Below are 13,447 nucleotides of genomic sequence, written 5' to 3'. Positions count from 1 at the left end.
GGTCAAGAAGCAACAGTTAGAACTGGACACTGAACAACTGACTGGTTCAAAACTGGGAAAGGAGTATGACAAGGCTGTATATTTTCACCCTATTTAACTTACATGCAGAGTACATCAGGTGAAATGCCGGGCTGGAAGTATCACAAGCTGGAATCAAGATTGCCAGGAGAAATATCAACAACCTTAGATATGCAGATGATACCACTATAATGGCAGGAAGCAAAGAGGAACTAAAGAGCCTCTTGACGAAGGTGAAAAAGAAGAGTGAAAAAGCTGGCTTAAAACTCAACAGTCATAAAACTAAGACCATGGCATCCAGTGCCATCATCTCATGGCAAATAGAAGGAGAAAAAGTGGAAACAGGGACAGATTTTATTTTCCTGGGCTCCAAAATCACTGCAGATGGTGACTGCAGCCATGAAATTAAAAGAGGCTAGCTCCTTGGAAGGAAAGCTATGACAAGCCTAGAGAGTGCATTAAAAAGCAGAGTTATCACTTTGCCAACAAAGGTCCATATAGTCAAAGCTATGGTTTTTCTAGTACTCATGTACAGATGTGAGAAAAAAAAGTGAAAATATAAGTCACTCAGTTGTGTCTGACTCTTTGTGACCCCAAGGGCTGTAGCCCGTCAGGCTCCTCTGTCCATGGAATTCTCCAGGGTAGCCATTCCCTTCTCCAGGGGATCTTTCCAACCCAGGGATCAAACCCAGTCTTCTGCATTGCAGTCAGATTCTTTACCATCTGAGCCACCAGGGAAGCCCATGGATGTGAGAGCTGGACCATAAATAAGACTGAGCACTGAAGAACAGATGCTTTCTAACTGTGCAGAAGACTCTTGAGAGTCCCTTGGACTGCAAGGAGATTAAACCAGTCAATCCTAAAGGAAATTAACCCTGAATATTCATTGGAAGGACTGATGCTGAAGCTGAAGCTCCAATACTTTGGCTAGCTGATGTAAAGAGCTGACTTATTGGAAAAGATCCTAATGCTGGGAAAGATTGAGGGCAGGAGGAGAAGGGAGTGACAGAGGATGAGATGGTTGGATGGCATCACTGACTCAATGGACATGGGTTTGGGTGCACTCTGGGAGCTGGTGATGGACAGGGAGGCCTGGCGTGCTGCAGCCCATGGGGTCCCAGAGAGCTGGACATGATTTAGTGACTAAACAACAGCCAAATAACAATGTTGCTATAGTTTCACATGCATAGCAAAGTGACTCAGCCATACATAAACATGTATCCATTCTCCACCAAATTTCCCTCCCATTCAGTCTTCCACATAACACGGAGCAGAGTCCCCTGTGCTATACAGGAGGATCTTGTTCATTATCCATTTTAATATAGCAGTGTGTACATGTCGATACCAAGCTCCCTAACTATCCCTTCCAGTAACCGTAGGTTCATTCTCTAAACCTGTGAGTCAAATACATAGTTTTTGAGAGTTGTAGATGACAGCCTGGAGAAGCTCTGAGCAACACAATGGCATGGGCCCCTGTCTGCATAGAGCTCACAGTCTACATGTTTTACCTTGACCTTGACAATGGTAGATTTAGTTCCTCTGGTGACACAATTTTTCTTCTGCATTTCCCCTCAATGAATTGTCTCTAGCAAAACCTTTGCTTACTGAACACGTTACTTCTCAGTCTTTATAGTTGGAGATGCCTCCAACCTCAATGGCTTTATCTCTGCATCCCCATGATTCATTCCTCCCCTTCATCATATAGCTGTTCAAAGAGAACTTTCGTGACTACCTGCACATAAAATAATACCCCTGGACCTCTCTATCATTTTAAATGGTTCTATTTTCCTCATAGCTATTACTACTCTGTGATAGTATGCGCTTATTTTGTGTCCTGCATGAGATGATAAGCTTCATGCGGGTAAGTGCCTTGTTTTGTGCAAAAGAGTATTTGCTCAGTGAATGAATGGAAAGGGAACATCCAAATACTTAAAACAGAGGGACACCTGTGGTAGGGATCACAGAACTGATTCACACAAATGCTGAAGAAGTGCAGAAGGAAGAGGGGGCAAATCATTTTTCATTGAGTAACCAGAGAAGCAGCATTTGATTGAGAACAGAAATGAATGCTTTTCAAGTACGTTAAACGGGCAGTCATTAGAGAGGTAAAACACTAAATCGACAGTGGATTTTATAAGTAAGTGGTCAGACCATATAAAAGCATGCTTCTCCTTTGCAAAGGATGTTTATCCTCAATGGAAACGATTGGGAATAATTTTATTTAAGAAAACCTCAGAAGGAAGGACCTCTGCCCAGGGTCGACCTCTTTAGAGGGTTCCTGCATTACAAGCACACAGAAAATAAATGTATTGAAGACTATGCGGGAACCTTTGTCACTAGTGATCTGGCTCTCCCCTCTGGTACAATAGAGCCCCAACTCCAAGTATCGGCTTCTATGAATAACGCTATTCAGGCCCCAGGGAAAAGCCCCACATCTGTTGCTTCGTGTTTATGGAACAAAAGCTAAGCCCAAGCGACATGAAGGACAAGAGGTTGTAACAGACACTGCTTTAGAGCATGAAAAAAGTCTGCGTGACAAAACTGCTTAAGTAAAAGACAAATTCATTAATTTAAGCAAAATCCTTCCTTTTGGATAGCATGAACGCAACAGAACTTTATATAACGAAGTATTATTTTCTTGGGGTATTGAAATCCATATTCTGGCTTTCTTTTTATTTTATACTCTGATTCTAGGGGCACTCAATAATCGACGTAGCATTTGCAAGAGTCGCTCATGACAGAGAGGGTATATTTTGAGATAAGTAAGTAATTCATGTTACTTTTAAACTTGAATGTCTGAAGGTAGGTACATGTGTGAAGCATTACTGTGATTTTTTACTGTGGGCAACGATGAACCCTGAAGATGAGGACAATGAATAGCTTGTTTTATAAATATATATGTGCAATAATAATCTAGGTTTCAAGACAGTAAATGAAAATATTAGTTTTGTGCAAATGATCTTAGTTTAAATTTTGATAATTTTAGCTATGTTTTTAATATGTATTTTTATAACTGTATTTATATATTTAGTTTTGGCTGTGTTGGGTCTTCATTGCTGCACGGGCTTTTGTCTGGTTTCGGAGAGTGGGGGCTACTCTCGGGTTGCAGTGATTGGGCTTCACATTGCGGTAGCTTCTCTCGTGGAGCACAGGCTCTAGGGCGTGTGGGCTTCAGTAGCTGCAGTTCCAGGGCTCTAGAGCTCAGGTTCAATAGTTGTGGTTCACAGGCTTAGTTGCTCTGTGGCATGTGGGATCTTCCAGGACCAGGGATCGAACCTGTGTTGCCTTCATTGGCAGGTGGACTCTTTATCACTGAGCCACCAGGGAAGCCACAACTATGTTTTTTATTTTATTATAATAAACAATTTTTGATATTTAGAATTTTTATTTCTAATTTTTTCCTCTTTTAAAAAAATGAAATATAATTGATTTACAATACTCTATCAGTTTTAGGTGTACAGCATAGTGATTCAGTATTTATACAGGTTATACTCCATTAAAAGTTATTATAAGATACTGACTATAATTCCCTGTGCTATATAATATATGCTGTTGCTTATCTGTTTTATAATAGTATTTAGTATCTCTTAGTTCTATACCCCTAATTTTTCCCCTCTGTCCTTCCTTCTCCCCTTTGGCAACCAGTAATTGTTTTCTATATCTGTAAATCTGTTTTTGTTTTGCATTATTTTGCATAAATAAGTCTTTTTTGTATTATTTTTAGTTTATGCATATAAATTATACCTTGTAGTATTTGTCTTTTACTGTCTGATATCCATTAGAAATTTATTTCTACATAAAATGAGGAACATTAGAGAAAAAATAAATAAAGGGAAAGATCTTAATTAATCTTACAAATAACAGTCTTATTCAAAATAATAACAACAACAATATGATCAGTGATTATAGTTTATGGATAAGATAAATAAATGAAAACAATATTATAAGGAATGGGAGGCAGGAGCTGGGAATAATCTGTTATAAGGTAGTTGAACTGTCCATGAAATAATATAGCATTATTTGAAAGTGGACTTGGGTTAGTCATAAACGCATATTCCAAACTCTAGAGTAACCACTAAGAAAATTTTTTTAAAGAAGTAGAATTGATGTGCTAAGAGGAGAAAAAAATGAAATCATATAAATGGCAAATTAAAACTAGCAAAACCAGAAAGAGTGGAAGACAAAACCAAAACAAAAAACCGACAAAGAATAAGGTAATGAATGGAAAAGATAAAAATACATAGATATTAATCCAATTATATTAATAACCACTTTAAGTGTGATTTAAAATATACTAATTAGTATTTAAATAAACTAATAAAAGGCAGAGACTGTGGATACAGAACAAGACCCAACTACACAGCGGCCACATGAAGCCTGTGTGTGTGCTCAGTCACTCAGTCGTGTCCGACGCCTTGTGACCCTTTGGACTGTAGCCCACCAGGCTCTTCTGTCTGTGGGATTTTTCAGGCAAGAATCCTGGAGTGGGTTGCCATTTCCATCTGAGCCACCAGGGAAGCCCATATGAAATTTACTTTAAATTAAAAAAAAAAAAAAAACAGATTAAAAGTGAAGAGATGGAGAAAAATACACCATCTAACATTAATCAAAAGAAAGTTGAAGTAGACCCATTAATTTCAGACAAAACAGACTTCACGACAAGGAGAATTATCTGGAATAAAGATAGGCATTATATGATAAAGGGGTCAACTCTGGAAGAAGACATAACTGTCCTTAATGTGTATGTACCTAATAACAGAGCATCAAAATATATGAAGTAAAAACTAACAGAACTGCAAGAAAAAATAGGCAAATTCACTACTGTCATTGTAGTCTTCAATACTCCTTTATAAATAACTAACAGGTCCAGCAGGCAGAATGTCAGTAAGGATACAATCGAACTGAACAGCACTGTCACTCAAATGGATGTAATTTGCATTTATAGCCTTCTTCATCCAACAGTAACCACACAGTCTTCTCAAGCTCTCATGGAATATTCACCGAGATAGACCACATTCAGAGCCGTAAATCATACCTCAACAATTTCAAAACAGTAGACATCATACAAAGTATGCTTTTAGACCATGATGAAATTAAACTGAAAATTAATAATAAAAAGACACTGTAAAATTTCTGAGTATATTTGGAGATTAAATAACATACTACTAAATAGTATATAGTTAAAGAAAAAAATGTCAAGAAAAAAATATTTTGAGTTAAAACTAAAATACAACCTGTCACAATTTGTGGGATGCAGCAAAAGCAGTGTCTAGAGGGAAATTTATAACAAGGAGATCATATAGTAGAAAAGATGAAAGATCTAGAGTCATTAATCTAAGCTTCCACTTAGAAACTAGAAACTAGTTTCTAGGAAACTAGAAAAAGTGTAGATTAAATCCAAAGTAAGCCAAAGAAAATAAAATCTGAGTCGAATTTGAAAACAGGAAATCAACAGAAAAAAATCAGCAAAACAAAAACCAGTTCTTTCAACAACTGACAAACACCTAGTCAGGTTAAGAAAAAAGAAAGAACATATGACTTACAAATATTAGAAATGAAAGCTGAACCATCACTACTGATTCCACAACATTAAAAGAATAAGAAAGGAATTTTATGAACAACTCTGTTCATAAATTTGATAACTTAGGTGAAATAGACCAGTCAAGGAAGTCACAGTCTACCAAAACTCAAACAAGGAGAAATAATCTGAAAAGGTCTGTATCTATTTTTAAAAAATGAATAAGCAATTAAAAACTTTCCAAAGCAGGCCCAGATGATTTCACTGGTGAATGATACCAAACAAAGAAGAGACAATATCAATTCTTTATAATTCCTTTCGGAATACAAAAGCACGGGAAGCACTTGTTAATTCATTCTGTTTCATCATCTATAAAATGGAGATATCTTGCAGGATTGGTATGAGGGTTAAATAGGATAAAACACTTGGCACTTACCATTAGTTTCTTCTTCTGTCTTTCATTCAAGGGTAAAAATCTACTCATGTTCTACCCACCATGTGCTTTTAAAAGTTAAATAAACTCCATTTACACATATGAGAGACTGATAATGGTACAATAATGCAGTGAAACAGGACTGAAAGGATTTTGATATCTTCCATCAGTAAAAATATTTTAAGCATCCTCAATATATTTTGGTTATCTGTTTGAAATTATATATGTGTAACACTTTGATTAGTAAATATAATGTGAAATAGATACACAAATGAAATAAAGATAAATAGAAGTTGAAATATTTTCTTCCCTCATCCCTTTGGACATTTTTGTGTACTTGGTTCTGGGTTCCTCTGACATAACGATTGAGGCAGTAATGAATTCTCTATACTTTAACCTGCACGTTGCACTAACATTTGAACATCTACAGTGTATCAGCGCCCTGCTACATAGCTTCCAACTAACGGTAAACCAAAGGGCTTCCCTGGCGGCTCAGCGGTAAGAATCTGCCTGCAGTGTAGGAGACCTGGGTTCAATCCCTGAGTCTGGAAGATTCCCCGGAGAAGGAAATGGCAACCCACTCCAGTATTCTCGCCTGGGAAATCCCATGGACAGAGGAGCCTGGCGGGCTACAGTCCATGGGGCTGCAAAGAGTCGGACGTGACTTCACAACTAAACAACAACAATGGTCACCAAATCTTGGTTGTGTCTTCCCAGGATCCCTCACAGGGAAGTGGGAGCATCAGACAACAGGCATTGAGAGTTGTGTAGATAAACAAGGACTGACTCTTCAAGTACCTGTCCTCTACATCCCACAATAGAAAACCTTTCACAAATTCTTTGTCGTTCTTATTTTATTTGAAAACCCCACTTTCTTGTGAAAGTGAAAGTCGCTCAGTCCTGTCTGACTCTTTGCGACCCCATGGACTATACAGGCCATGGAATTCTCCAGGCCAGAATACTGGAGTGGGTAGCCTTTCCCTTCTCCAGGGGATCTTCCCAACCCAGGGATTGAACCCAGGTCTCCTGCATTGCAGGCGGATGCTCTACTAGCTGAGCCACAAGGCAAGCCCTCTTTCTTACCTGGCCCTATTGAACCAATGGACTGTTACCTCTGATATAGAAAGAGCTGGATTTGCCATTAAGACAGCTTTGTTCAGTCGCTAAGTCATGTCCCACTCTTTGTGACCCCATGGACTGCAGCACACCAGGTTTCCCCGTCCTTCACTATCTCCCAGAGTTCGCTCAAACTCATGCCCATTGAGTCGGTGATGCCATCCAATCGGCTTTGGTTTCAGAAAAAATCGGGTGCTGGTCCTCGTTTATAATATGCCTCAAACATATAAAATAGACCACCCTGCCCTGGGAAACTATTTATTAGTTCAAGAAACCACCAGCACAACACTTGTGCATTGTCACTTTTGAAATGAGGGGTGAGGGACGGCTTCTCTGAAAAATAACCTCATCAAGGAAAAACACTGGGGATGTAATTCTAAATCCTGCCACAGCCCTTGCTTGCCAGAGCAGACAGCTTTTGCCATTAGGATGCCCAGCCAAACACAAATAATCCACTGCCAAAATGAGCTCCTTGGGACAATTTAGGACTCTTTGGAAGTGAACGGCTCTTTGAGCTGGAATGCAGCCCAGGTCCATTTTCAAACCCAAGTCAAAATGACAAAGAGCAAATTTCCTGGGCCACTCACCCTCAAAGTGTAAGATTACTTTAGGTTGGCAGCTGTGCTGTTTATCTAGTTATTTAAAGCTTTTCATCAGATACTCACTACCAGCTTCAATGTTGGTAAGCAGGGCAGAGCTGATACACTAGAGTAGAAAAAACCTCCAAGATGAAAAGGGAAGGATGGAAACCAAAGGTTATGCACACATTGGTCAGCTTAAAATATTCTTTTTATATACTCGCATTGCAAAGATTTTCTTTAGAGCTAAACACACACACACACACACACACACACACACACACACACACACACACACAGAGAGACACAGAAAAAAGGAGAATGGCAAGAACTTTCAGCTGACTATCAAATATAGGAAAATATTTCCTGAAAGAGACCACAGTTAAGTCTGGGTAGTACTTGGGATTTTCCATAGTCTATAAACAAGAGTTAATTGGCAGGTTGAAAGATCACCCAGAATTATTCCTGCATGATCAGACCTTGCTCTCATGACACGCAGAAAATTCTGTGATGGCCCGACCATCTCCACTGTTTTGACAAAGAACATACGTGCAATGGCTAAGAGTTGTCAGAGTTATTCTTTTATTTCTGTTCACTGTGAGTTTTCAGGAAGACATCCCAAAGTAGTCTCTATTATTGTGCTCTTTTCAGCTCCCTAGATTTAGGATTTATTAAGTATTCATTCAATTAAATCAGTTGTATATGTTTCCAAACAGCTTTTAGCTGAGTTGATGATGCAACATCAATCTGAACCTAGAAAGGAAACCAAGTTCATCTGTCTGTTACATCATGCTGAGTGTCACCGAGGGTATTTGCAAGGGTTCTTTGAGAACTTTAGGAGTTCTGTTCTGAGGCAGGGTCGCTTTGGAGCCAAGCTGCCAGGGTGCTTCTTTCCTCATTTGAAAGACAGAGATGAAATGATATAAAAATAATGACAGCCCACTCACAGGGTTGTTATTACGATTACAAGAGTGCATAGGTAGGTTTAAAGATCCCTCAGTCATGTCTGACTCTTTGCAACCCCATCAACTGTAGCCCGCTAGGCTCCTCTGTCCATGGAATTCTCCAGGCAAGAATACTGGAGTGGGTTGCCATTTCCTTCTCCATTAGGATTACATGAGTTCTTATTTACAAAGCAATTAAAACAGTATCTGGTATATAGAAAGTACTCGGTGTTAGCTATTTTCAGATAAGAAACTCTCAAAAACCCTCTAACTTTTATAAAAAGTAGCTGTGGAAAAATAACCCTAAACAGTCACTTATTCAAAGGTCATTTATCTTTGGCTTCAGTGTACATATTCTTATTTATAAGTAAGTACATCTAAATTCTAAAGTTTTATATTTTAGTTACTTTTAATTCTTTTTCCATTTTTATATGTTTCTTTACCTTAACAATTTTATCTTGTTCTTATTTAGTTCATGCTCCTTTCCCACCTTTAGAGTCTTGATTATAAATGCAGAAGTGGGAAATGGCAGGCCAATATGTAAACTGGAGCACCAATAATAGGATTTCTTGTTCGACTTTTCCATTGGGTTATGGTGTATATGGATCACAGCCATAGTAAAAGAGATATAACACATAAAGATATGAAAGAAGTAATAGGCCTAGATGCAGAAATATGGATGTACAGATAAAATGTGGCCTTAACTGTTTAATTTCAACTATAAACAATAAGAACGTCATCTAAAGAAAAGTCACTGAAATGGAACACCCAAATGGAGACAATGCTGTAGTTAGAATCATCTGTAGCCTGTGAGTTGTTTTAATAATGGAGCTAATGAAATGATGTCAGGGTAGGAGGTTCCAGTAACATAACTTTCAAACACAAAGGTAGCCCATTTTAAGTAGTGAAGTGCAAGTAGTCTTAGCAACCGCATGGACTATAGCTTGCCAGGCTCCTCCGTCCACGGAATTCTTGAGGCAAGTACAGTAGAGTGGGTAGCCACTCCCTTCTCCAGGGGATCTGAAGTAGAAGGAACCTAAAGGAATGCTTTACTTTAAATAGAAGGAATGCTATATGGGACTGGCTCTAAAGGGGATGTTTAGGCTTGCACCCAGTTAGTGTGCCGGAGAATATGCTGCCAAAACGTTCCAAGATGATATCACAATGGCTTAAAGAGGACCACTTAAGTGGGGAATACAACTGAAGCCAGAATTGTGACATGCCTAAATACTAAGGGCTTCTCTTGTGGCTCAACTGGCAAAGAATCCGCCTGCAATGTGAGAGACCTGGGTTCGATCCCTGGGTTGGAAAGATCCCCTGGAGAAGGGAATGGGCTACCCACTCCAGTATTCTGGCCTGGAGAATTCCACACACTTGGAATCGAAAAGAGTCAGACACAACTGAGCGACTTTCACTTTCTAAATTCTAAGAGTTTTTGTGGGAAAGGAACTGAGTGCTTGTCTCTAAGTAACTAGATCATCAAAGAAAATTGTCAACAGTGGAAATAATTTCTAAAAGACAGGACACATTGCGTTCACAGTTCTACTCCAAAGTTTTGGGGTTTTTTTTTGTCACTATGTCCTATCTGACTCTTTGCAACCCCATGGACTGTAGCCCGCCAGGCTCCTCTGTCCATGGGATACTCCAGGCCAGAATAGTGGAGAGGGTTGCCATTCCCTCCTCCAGGGGATCTTCCCAACCCAGGGATCCAACTCACATCTCCTGCATTGCAGGCAGATTCTTTACCCCCAAGTCACCGTGGAAGCCACTCTGAGCGTTTAGCTGGTACAAAATAAGGACTTGAAAAGTGTTACTTGACTAAAAGAATGACTGAATGATGGATAAATAGACTTTGGCCCTGGGGCAATCAGGCATCATGAACTGGTTGTATATGAACAGAGCTCCACTAATTCACTTCAACAGACACTGCCGCATCCCAGTGCAGGTCACAGCGTGAATGGACGCCACCCCGGCTCCAAGGATCAGCCAGTGAATAGGGCCTCGCCGATAACTTTTCACTTCCACTCATGCATTTATACCCCTTGAGAAGCACTGTCTGAGAGACATTTGGAGAAATAAGACTATTAATAATGATTACCTATTTCTCTCATTGATTCCACAAATGGTGTCTCATGTCAAAAAAGTAATTAGCTAGGAAAAATTCACATAGAAATAATTCGGGGAAGTGGCAGCTGGAAAATTTTTTTTAAGATAGCAATAACTAACTTTAGTCAAGGTCCAGTGTTTTTATTTTTTTTCTTCTGTAATTGTGGGCACCCGTGATCCTCCTCCAAGAGGAGTACTAAGAGAAAATATTTTTTCCTCCACTTTTCTTGAATTTTTGTGATGAAATTTATTATTATTTCTTAGTTATCTGGAGGGAGAGGACTCTGCATCACTTGTGTTGTTCATTTTCTAATTACCTCCTGAAAAAGCAAACACCCTGAAACAATACAATTTAAATGGCGTAGCTAGCTAAAATGAAGGGTAATTTTCTACTTATTTTAATGACTTTGAAAATACAAATTGTAGCCTTGAAATCAGCTAGTAATCAGAACTTAAAATAAAAAAGTAATATTGCCTTGCCTTCATAAAAGCCAGTTTATCTCCTGTATACCATTTTCATCAAACAGTGTTTTCTACTTGTTGGTTTATTCTTTTACTGTGAGAAAGTGTGTGATAATGTGGGGTAGAAAAATCAAGAAATTAGTCTCACAGCAGGCAGTCTGCTAACAACACCATTTTCATCTTATCCTTCAAGCAGTGGCAGAAAACATATTAATTGCAGTTTAATTTATGCACCAAATATTTCATTTTAATTATACTTAATTTTTGTCAAGCTATAAAAATGTCAAGAGTTCTGACACAGTTTTTTTTTTCTTACAAGATTTTTTAAATGAAAGAATTAAAACCAAAAGCTGTTTCTGAAAGAAATTATGAAAGATTTCTAATTACTACTTATGTTCTTGAAAAATTGCTAATCTACCAGCCCCAAAATAGCATCAGGAAACATGTGAACTTGACACTTTATTACTCAATATTTGTAATTCTTAATAATATACATGCATCATTAATATGGTGGAATTCTCACAGGAAGTTTTTTTTTTTTGTAATTATAGGGTATATCAATAACTGTCATTGAATGGTGAATTTTCTTTTTTTTTTTTTTTTGAATTTTCTTTATAGAAATGTTTTTGTGAATTCCTCTCAAGAAATCTAAGATGAGAATAAATGAAACTGATTGCTGCTGATACACCATATTGAAGTAAAGGATATTTACCATCAACAGAAGTGGAAAGAAAAATGTCAAACTACCGAAGCTGAACAGTATCAATTAATTCAGAAAATATTTATTAAGCTCTTACTAGGTGCAAATCCTACCCAAACATTAAGCCTCATATAAAAATGCTACCTCCTCTTGGAAATCCTTGCCTCTTAAGATGCAAATTGCATCTGCCAGGCACTGAAAGTTTTTGGTGCATAATCACATCTTTCTCACAACACTCTTATATTCTCTGTTTTGTGACTGTAATTTCGCTCCACATTTCATCTCCCCCCTAGATGATAAGGTTCCTGGGGGTAGGACCCAGGCTGTCTGTGTTTATATCCTCCATCTATCACATCCAAAAATACTTGAAAGTGAAAATCTATCAGTATGACTAAAATGTTCTGGGTCTTATGTTTTGGGAAGTAACACTATTACTTCAAAAGCCTCTCCATAAAATTTGTGTAACCTGTATCATTTGAAATTATTCAGACAACTTCTAGTTTTAAAATGGCGGAGTACTGAATTTCTTGCCTTATTTTACATTCTCAGAAATGGTACTCCCAAACATGGAGAACTATACAAATCTACAAAACCACATCTTTCATGAAATTAGGAGACAACAGAGACCTCCAATTGTATCTTATGTTGAGAAACAGATAAAGGGTGGTGAAAGTGAAAGGTTAGTCAGTCAGTCGTGTCTGACTCTGCAATTCCATGGACTGTACCCCTCTGTTCATGGAATTTTCCAGGCAAGAATACTGGACTGGATAGCCATTCCCATCTCCAGGGGATATTCCCAACCCAGGGATCAAACCCAGTCTTCTGCATTGCAGGCAGATTCTTTACCATCTGAGCCACCAGGGAAGCCCCATGAAGGGTGGTATCAGACCTAAAAGAAATAGAAAACAGACACACTTTCTGTCTGGAGAGGGGGATTTCCTTGCAATGCCATCCTACTCTTCCTTCCTAAACCTGGAACCTTCAGGCACTGAAATCATCAGACATCTCAGGAGGCAAAGGTGAAGCCCACAGGCTTGGCTGAAAGTCTCCATATAGAACACTTAACTGCTATTAAAATTTTTTTCAACAAATATTTATTTAATTGTGTATCAATCACTTCCTGATGTGTTGAAATTTCATTCATTCATGTGTGGTCATTTCATTTCTTGAAATGACCACAAATTTAGAGGCTAAAATCAACACACATATATTATCTCTCGGTTTTTGTGGGCCAAGAATCTGGACACGGTTTAACTCGGTCTCTCTCCCCAGTTCCCCCTAAGGAAACTCCTTCCCTTTCTCCCCCTGGGTTCAGATGGTTTGTTATCTGAGGAAAAACATTGAAAAACAAAAAGTGAAGCATTCAGGCATCGTAGAGGACAAGGGTTAGGCACTATACTGAGATGTAAGCCGAAGTCTTCATACTGAATGGTGAGAACACCCTTCTACTCCCTAGCCTGTTCCTAGCTCCCAACTCCCAAGTACTTTTGGCAGGGATTAGAGAACTGTTATTGGAAAAACTACATGGCCATAAGCTCCTCCACAGATGGTCACCTCTACAATGAAAGCTAA

At 38.6% G+C, this 13,447-nt stretch overlaps 1 protein-coding gene across 4 annotated transcripts in view; it reads right to left on the bottom strand.

Annotated features, from left to right (window-relative positions):
- Positions 1-13,447, bottom strand: part of SPATA17 (spermatogenesis associated 17) — a 233,922-nt gene that overhangs the window by 15,444 nt on the left and 205,031 nt on the right. The gene's annotated exons all lie outside the window — the stretch shown is intronic.

The sequence above is a fragment of the Muntiacus reevesi genome, chromosome 5 (genome assembly GCF_963930625.1).
Source record: "Muntiacus reevesi chromosome 5, mMunRee1.1, whole genome shotgun sequence".
Taxonomy (NCBI): Eukaryota; Metazoa; Chordata; class Mammalia; order Artiodactyla; family Cervidae; genus Muntiacus; species Muntiacus reevesi.
Note: the sequence above shows the minus strand (reverse complement) of the source record. Positions and strands in the feature narration are given on the sequence as shown.